Here is an 8103-nt window from a genome sequence, read left to right as displayed (position 1 = left end):
TGCTCGGCCCTCTTCGGCCGACCTCGGCTCTGCCCCTCGCGATACATCGCGAGCTGCTCGTGCTGCGAGAACATTGGTGGGGGTAACGAGCTACCGCGGTGGGATTAGGAAAAAGAGTGGGGAAGCGGGCGGGTTTTCTCTCTCTCTTATTATCCCCTTCTCTTTCCTAATGCCTCTTTCCTTCTCACTCCTTTTATCGAATATATCGTTACAATTGTATTAATTAATTTAATATTATTCTTAAAATTATTTATAGAGAAAAGGTCAAGCGAAAAAAAAAAATTATTTCGTGAAGTCGAGAAAATTGTCGAGAAAAAAAATTTATATTTATCAATTACTTTTTAATAAAAAATTTCAAATATTTAGAAATAAATATTATCAATTAGATATCGAATTGTTTACTATATAACTTGATAAAAATACATCGTGACATTAATTACTAAAAGAAAAAAACGGAAAAGAAAACGAAAGACCGAGAATGTGTCATTTCTTTCATATCTACTCTTCACGGAAGAAGCAAAAACTGAGCTCTCCAAAAAACTATAGTTTTTTCCACGATATTTATCTACCAATTCCGACTAATCCTCTCGTAGTACTGCCGATCTAATATTATTACGAGTTACACGGTCGTAAAGATGTCAAAAAATTCACTAGAGCACGAAGCTCGAGCTCGCACCATCGCATATTTAATTAACTAATTATCTGATACACGCTGATGAAACGTGAAATGCGAGTTTTTATTAAGACCAAAGTAAATACTATAAAGAAAGAACTTCGTTCGTTCGACTGGACGAGAAATAAAACGATAATGTTCTAATTCGACAAAGAGGAGGATTTCTTGAATGGAAGGAACACGAGGCTAGACCCTGACCTCCTACAACTTAATTTCACACTGGTGTACGCTTCAAGGAATAGGTTGGAAAAGGTCACGAGCATCACGAGGCATCATGCAAAAAGCCGCCCCTGAAACGGTCCACGAATTCCTGAGGAATTTCTTCGTAGCCAGAGAAAAAACGGTCCCTAGGATAAAAAGTCACCCCACCAAGACGAGGGGTCGGTGAACGTCTACTCGGATATCTCTCGAATCAATCTCCTCTTATTTGTCTGCCATTTGTCAAATAATCGCACAACATCGACGACAAATATTTAAGAAAACAAAAAAAAATCCGCGGGTAATAAAATTTCAAGCATCGATCGCTTGAAATTTTTTCGAAAATACATAATCAAATTCTTTACGATTAATATTATCAATATTTTTTAGTATAAAAATTTAAGAATTTATTATTTAAAAGAAAAGCATGATTTATTAAAGGGAAAATTTTCGAGATTTGAAGCTTAAGTACCAGTCGTCCATTCGTAAAGAAGTACCCTTTAGGAAGCATCGTCATCGACCCCTACGGCGTGGTCCAAAAAAGAGCTATAACCACAAATCTTATAGTCAAGGGTGGATGCAATTCAGAAGGGGTTGTTGGTCACGGTTACAGGGTCACTGGTCTCAAGATCGTCCCAGTTTCTTCTAAACCTTCCTATAGTTAACATCCCGATCCAAGGTTCTACAGGTCACTTCTCAAACGAATTTAATAACTTAATACAACAACAAATTACAAATCCACGATCTCTACCATCAACAAATTTTCTCGAACACCATGCTTCCTCTATTCCAACCACCCTAAATAAATCTTTCCATCAACTCTTACTGAACGGATCCCTCCCAAACCAACCCCCTCTCCATTCCCATATATATATAAACCCACCTCAATTACATTTGACATTAATATTTTTTTCGTCGACTTATTTAAACAAGACTCATCTTCCAAAAAATCCAAAATTGGGATCATCCAATTTTCAATTCGAGTTTCGACAGATTCCAATCATTCGAAAGATTACTTCGACCTTGAAAACCTTGAGAGGAGGAGGTCCACCCTTCTATTTAACCACTTCTCTTCCCCCTCTCCCCTGAAGAGGATCTCGAAGGAGAAGCTCGGTCGTGGCGTTCGGCCCCCGCGGCGGCGGTGGCTCCAAAAACAAGCTATAACCACAAATCTTATCGCCGGGGCGAGGCAGAAGAAGGCGCTAGAGGGTGGCTGGTTAGGTTCAAGGGGTGAGTACGTCCCACCTTCTCACGGGCTACCTAACAAGTAGCCTGTAAGAAGAGCCCGTTTCGCCCGGTGATTCGTGCTGCTCGTCGAGCTGCCGCCGGCGTCCCGCGTATCTAGCCCGTGTGGAAAAACTGCGACACGGTTTTTCGGCCAACGAGAGACTCCCCCGAAGTTCAAGGCCATCCTCGAAGAAAAGAGAGAGAGAGAGAGAGGGGGGGAATGGGAGGCTTTTTTTGTTCTCTCATCCTCGGGCCTTCGCCAATGGGAGGAATGAGAATGACCGACAGACCGACATACCCGGCTGGCTCCCTTCGCGTCTTCAGCTGCCAGACTATTTTTTCCACACCTGTGCGGAATACACCCTCGCGTGGTTGATCGGTGGAGGTGAGAGAAGGATCTAAGATTTTGTGTTTTAAAGCTTTTAGGATTCAATCTCCTTGTTCTACGACGTCTGAGATGGATGTTCAAAATTATTCTTTGTATCGTCGTTTTCTTGTTATTCTAAAATTTGGAATTATTTTTCGTTCTTCAAATTCTTTTTTTTTTCTATAGTTGAGAAATTGGATTTCTCGGATTGGACGGAATTCTTCTTTTCAGAGCAGAAGCGTAGATTGTTACAATGAAAATAATTGGCGATAGACAAAACTCCAAGAAGCAACGACGAGTAATAAAAAAATCTTCTAGAGGAACACAATCTTCGATCTCTCTGGCTGTTATTTAGAATAACTTTAACCGTAATCACGTGAAATTTCTCTCAACGTGAAAGAATACGAAAACGTCCGTTACGTTGATAACAAGGGACGGCCTGAGAAGAATAATCAAGGATTCGCATTCTACTCGCGAAATGGGGGACGAAAAAATCGGAGGCGAACGGAAGCTTGGCATTGATCGTACGAGCTGGTCCAGGATCGCGGCCATCTTCTTCCTCGCCGGTTTTCACCGACCAATCGACCGGGCGAACCGGGCGAAATTTGAAAAATCCCGGGACGAATCGTCCGAATGGTGGCCGTTGGTCGTTCCTCCGTCGGCCATGTTGGCCACGAACGGGGGCAGAGTGAGGGGGGGCGAAAGAGGAGGCCGGCCAAGTAACAAGAAATCTTGAAACAGAGCAAAAGGGTGGAGACGGAGATTAATGAGAAACGAATCCCGACGAGAAAGGAGAGAGAGAGAGAGAGAGAGAAAGAGAGAGAGCCAAAGATCGTGGAGCAGCCTTCGAACCCGATCCTTCCGAAAGGGCTCGCCATGTTGGAAGGGAAATAGACGACCTCCTCCATTGCCTTAGGTCAGGGCTAACCTCTCGTCACGACTTTTCCAAGCTAAACCTTGGACATCTCTTCGTTTATACGTTCGAATGCGAAAAATTCTGGAAATAATCAAATTTAATTTCTTCTTCTTCTTCTTCTTCATTGGGAATTTGTGTGTATTTGGTGAAATTGTCGTAACGTATTTACGTAATAATAATTAATAATCATCAGAAATTCAACTGGGCAAAAGCATCCATTTTTTCCCTCTTTTTCTCTCCACCTCGAAAAGCAGTGGCTAGAGATAACATTGGCCCGCAACCCCTTTAAAGCTCATGTATAATTAATTAAACGGGTATGGAATTTCGATTGCAAGCGGTACACACCCCATCCCTTCCCAAACAGGGTTGGCCTCCTCCTCATTTAGAAAATGAAATTGCACGAGAGGGCGTGCACCCAGCACGGAGAACATGCGCACCTCGTTACATCATCCCGCTTAGAGGTATAGTATCGCAAGTCTGCCCCGCTTCGATCCACCTCCGAATCCCTCTTCCCTCCTCGTTCCCTCTATCGCTCGAGGAAAATGGTGGTGGCCCTTTTTGCCTGCCCTCCCGTGTACACCGATGTACGCTCGCCCGTTTTAAACCCCTGTCCGGGGATGAATTTTGTTTATGACCGGTACCATTAACCGGAACTCGCGGATATGAACTCTGGAACGGGGAGAGCGGATGAAAGTTGGAGAGCGGCCCTCCTCCGCTTCGCGAGGAGTGTTCATTCATCTCCCCTCTCGCGAAAAAGCTCCCCGTCTCGAAGGTGTTTCCTATTTTTCTCCCTTTCCTTCCCGAACGAACGTCGTCTCCTTTTCCCTTCGAAAATCTAGACACGATTCTAACGCGATTTCAAGTATTCCAAACGTTCCCTTTAGATACTCCAATATCTAAAATTATCATCTTAAACTCGATCTCCTTGGAAATAATTTCAAAAATCGTTAAACAAACGTAAATTTCCATTTTTCAAATTTTACCTTCCAAGACTAAGAAGACCAGAATGAAAATTTCTCAAATTTTTTCTCAAAGTATCAAGGATTCCTCTCGAGGAACCTCGTCCATTGCAAATATTTCATATCTTAACTCTTAAACGAACGTAACCTCGTATCTTCTACTTTTCAAATTAAGAAAACCTTCCAAACTAAGAAAAATAAAAATTTCTCAAATTTTTGCTTCGAATTTACGGAAGAACGGAAGAACGGAAGAACGAAATCTATTAAATATCAAAGATTCCTCTGATGAGAAACCATGTCCATTGCAAATATCCCAAACAAATATAATCTTGTACCTTTCAAATTTTTCAAAAACTAAGAAAGATGGAAATTTCGCAAATTTTTGCTCCGAATTTATCGGAAAGAAACGAAATCTACCGATTCTCCTCTCGGTGACGAGGAACCACGTCCATTGCAAATATCTCAACCCTTAAACAAATGTAACGTCGTACCTTCCACCTTTCAAATTTCACCTTCCAAACTAAGATGGAAATTTTTGTTTCGAATCTACCGGAAATCTACCAAATATCATGGATTCCTCTCGAGAAACTACGTCCATTGCAAAAATCCCAACCCTTAAACAAACGTAACATCGTGCCTCCCTTTCAAATTTCACCTTCCAAAGTAAGAATACAAAGAGAGATGAAAATTTCTCAAATTTTTGCTCCAAATCTATCGGAAAGAAACGAAATCTACCAAGTGTTAAGGATTCCTCTCGAGGAACCACGTCCATTGTAAATATCCCAACCCTTAAACAAACGTAACATCGTGCCTCCCTTTCAAATTTCACCTTCCAAGGAAAAATACAAAGAAAGATGAAAATTTCTCAAATTTTTGCTCCAAATCTATCGGAAAGAAACGAAATCTACCAAGTGTTAAGGATTCCTCTCGAGGAACCACGTCCATTGTAAATATTCCAACCCTTAAACAAACGTAACCTCGTACCTTCCACCTTTCAAATTTCACCTTTCAAACTAAGATGGAAATTTTTGTTTCGAATCTACCGGAAATCTACCAAGTATCATGGATTCCTCTCGGGGAACCACGTTCATTGTAAATATCCCCCTTAAACGTAACCTTTCAAATTTCACCTTCCAAACTAAGAATACAAAGAGAGATGGAAATTTCTCAAATTTTTGCTCCGAATCTATCGGAAAGAAGCGAAATCTACCAAGTGTTAAGGATTCCTCTCGAGGAACCACGTCCATTGTAAATATCCCCCTTAAACGTAACCTTTCAAATTTCACCTTCCAAAGTAAGAATACAAAGAGAGATGGAAATTTCTCAAATTTTTGCTCCGAATCTATCGGAAAGAAGCGAAATCTACCAAGTGTTAAGGATTCCTCTCGAGGAACCACGTCCATTGCAAATATCCCAACCTTTAAACGTAACCTTTTCAAATTTCACCTTCCAAACTAAGAATACAAAGAGAGATGGAAATTTCTCAAATTTTTGCTCCGAATCTATCGGAAAGAAGCGAAATCTACCGTATCGAGGATTCTCCTCTCGGTGACGAGGAACCACGTCCGCAAATATCCGAGGAGAAGAGGCGCGCGAGGCGAAAAACGAGGCCATAGATTCGGTGCTCGTTGAAGGATTCCTTTTTTGCCTCGGTCTCGCGGTGTCGGCCGCGAGAGAGGATCCTTCGCAGATGGCGCGAGCACCGGGAGGAAACTGGAGGTGATTAATTAAAACTCGTTTCCGCGGCTTCCGTGCCGCTTGGAACTCGGTGGAGCGACGTGGAAGGGGGAGAGGGAGGCAGCGAGCGAAGGAGGAGGGTTGCACGACTTACTCGTTGCATCGAGTGGCCGCACCCCCTCCGAGGAAAGGGGTTGGTCCTTGGGAGGAAGCAGGTCTCTCGAGCAGGTCTTGGACGAACGGAGAGCTGGCATGCGCGCCTCGCCCTGCCATCAGCAAACCCATCCCCCTTCTCCTTAGGGGTGGAAGGGGGTCGAGGCGGCCACACCTGTGCAGCTGCAACTCGATGCACAGGGTGAACGTGGTGATTCGAAGAGATGGCTCGCTCCATTTTCAATAGTTTCACGCGACACTTTATTCATCCGTCGATTAATCTTACATCGTTTAATTGTTTTCTAAACGTGTTCGATGGTTATTCGAATTATTTCCAAAATGGCGAGGTTCGATTTTACGAAACGATATTTCCTTCTCGTTGTTCCTTGCTTTTTGCGCGTCGATCCTGAGAATTGTTTAACGATTGTTTTTTCATTAGTTTCTTTCCTTTTCGCCACGTTTCGCCTTATCAGATTTTATATTTATTCTCTTCGTTCTTATTTGTATACAAACTTTCATATTTATTCGAGTCTTCTTCCTTTACGACGCGATCTGTTAATTTATTAAATCACACTCCTTTTTTTCTCCACGATGACGTATTAAAGATGGGAAAGATGACGAATACGGAGCAAGAAATATCAATCTTTTCGGTAGAACAGAGAGGTAGTCCTTGTGCCAGAAGGAATCTATTTTCATACAGCGATTCAATAAAGAGAAAGAAGTTTTTGGCCGGCGAATCGAGTTTTTTTTCTTTCTCTTGCCACTTTCAAAGAAAGGCCGAAAGTTTAATTAAAATAGTTGCACAAAAATATCGTAATATCCGATCGCGTTATCTCAGCTCGACGATTGAACGAACGACAAGAAATCCCTTTTCGTAACAAGTATCCCTTTCCGAAAGGAAAACGGGCGATTCTCCTGTTGAACGTAAAGAAGTAGAACGGAAAATAGAATAGAAAAGATTCTATCGATCTGCGAAACGGAAACGAAAGGGATGATTGTTGGAAGAGGTGATCGAAACGTCTGGAAAACGGAAAACGAATAGAGAGACGATCCTGGCGAGGAGGATTTTCTCCATAGGTCGGGGAAGAGTGACAAGGATTCGGAGAAATCCGTGGAAAAAGCGTTGCGGCGGTCGTAGGGGTGGGGGGACTAGGAACAAGGAAACGGCGTTGGAAAGATAGCGTAGGATTCGCTATCAGTTGCCGAACGGGGACAAGAACTCTCGTTGGAATCTAACGAGGAGAGGAACTAGACTCTGTTGTACAGAGAGGACGAGAACGTGAGAAGGAGGAGGGAAGACGAGGAGAAGGAGGAGGGAAGACGAAGAGGAGGAGGAGGAGGAAGCTCGGTCGAAGGGGTCGTCGTGCGAGCGACGAGGAGGGATCGCTCGTTGGAAAGGTGGAAGAAGCGAGACGCTTGGAAGAGAGGGAGGGGACGATCGAAGCGGGTAAGAGGGACGAGGAGGTGGGAAGAGGAAGGAGCGAGGGAGGAGGACCGGCCGCTCGACGAGGTCGATGAGGAAGGCGAGCGGCCTCGGCCGGCGCACTCCAGAGGCGTAACCGGCGGCTCCGGCTCCCGATTGGTCGGGAACGGAGCGGCCTGGTTTCCACCCATCGCAGGCGCAACTCTGGGGGAGGAAAAAGAGAAAAAAAGAAAAAGAAAAAAGAAACGCCGATTCCCCGTGGAGGAGGTGGCGGAAAGCGAGGAGGGAGAGAGGAAAGGAGGCACGAAAAGGAGGCACGACAGGAGAGGGCGAGAGAGGTCTCCAGCTGGTCCTCCGCTCCTTGGACAACCCCGCCCGAGGGTTGACTTCCAGATCCCTTCCAGCCCTCGATCGCCGCCATCACCGCCTTCCTTTCGTACCGCGAATACCCCGTCCGCCCCGCCGCCTCCAGAGGGTTACGGCTCTCTAGAATCCCGGATCTCGTCCGGC

The sequence above is a fragment of the Apis dorsata genome, unplaced genomic scaffold (assembly GCF_000469605.1).
Source record: "Apis dorsata unplaced genomic scaffold, Apis dorsata 1.3 scaffold_269, whole genome shotgun sequence".
Lineage (NCBI taxonomy): Eukaryota > Metazoa > Arthropoda > Insecta > Hymenoptera > Apidae > Apis > Apis dorsata.
This window is presented reverse-complemented; position numbering follows the sequence as displayed.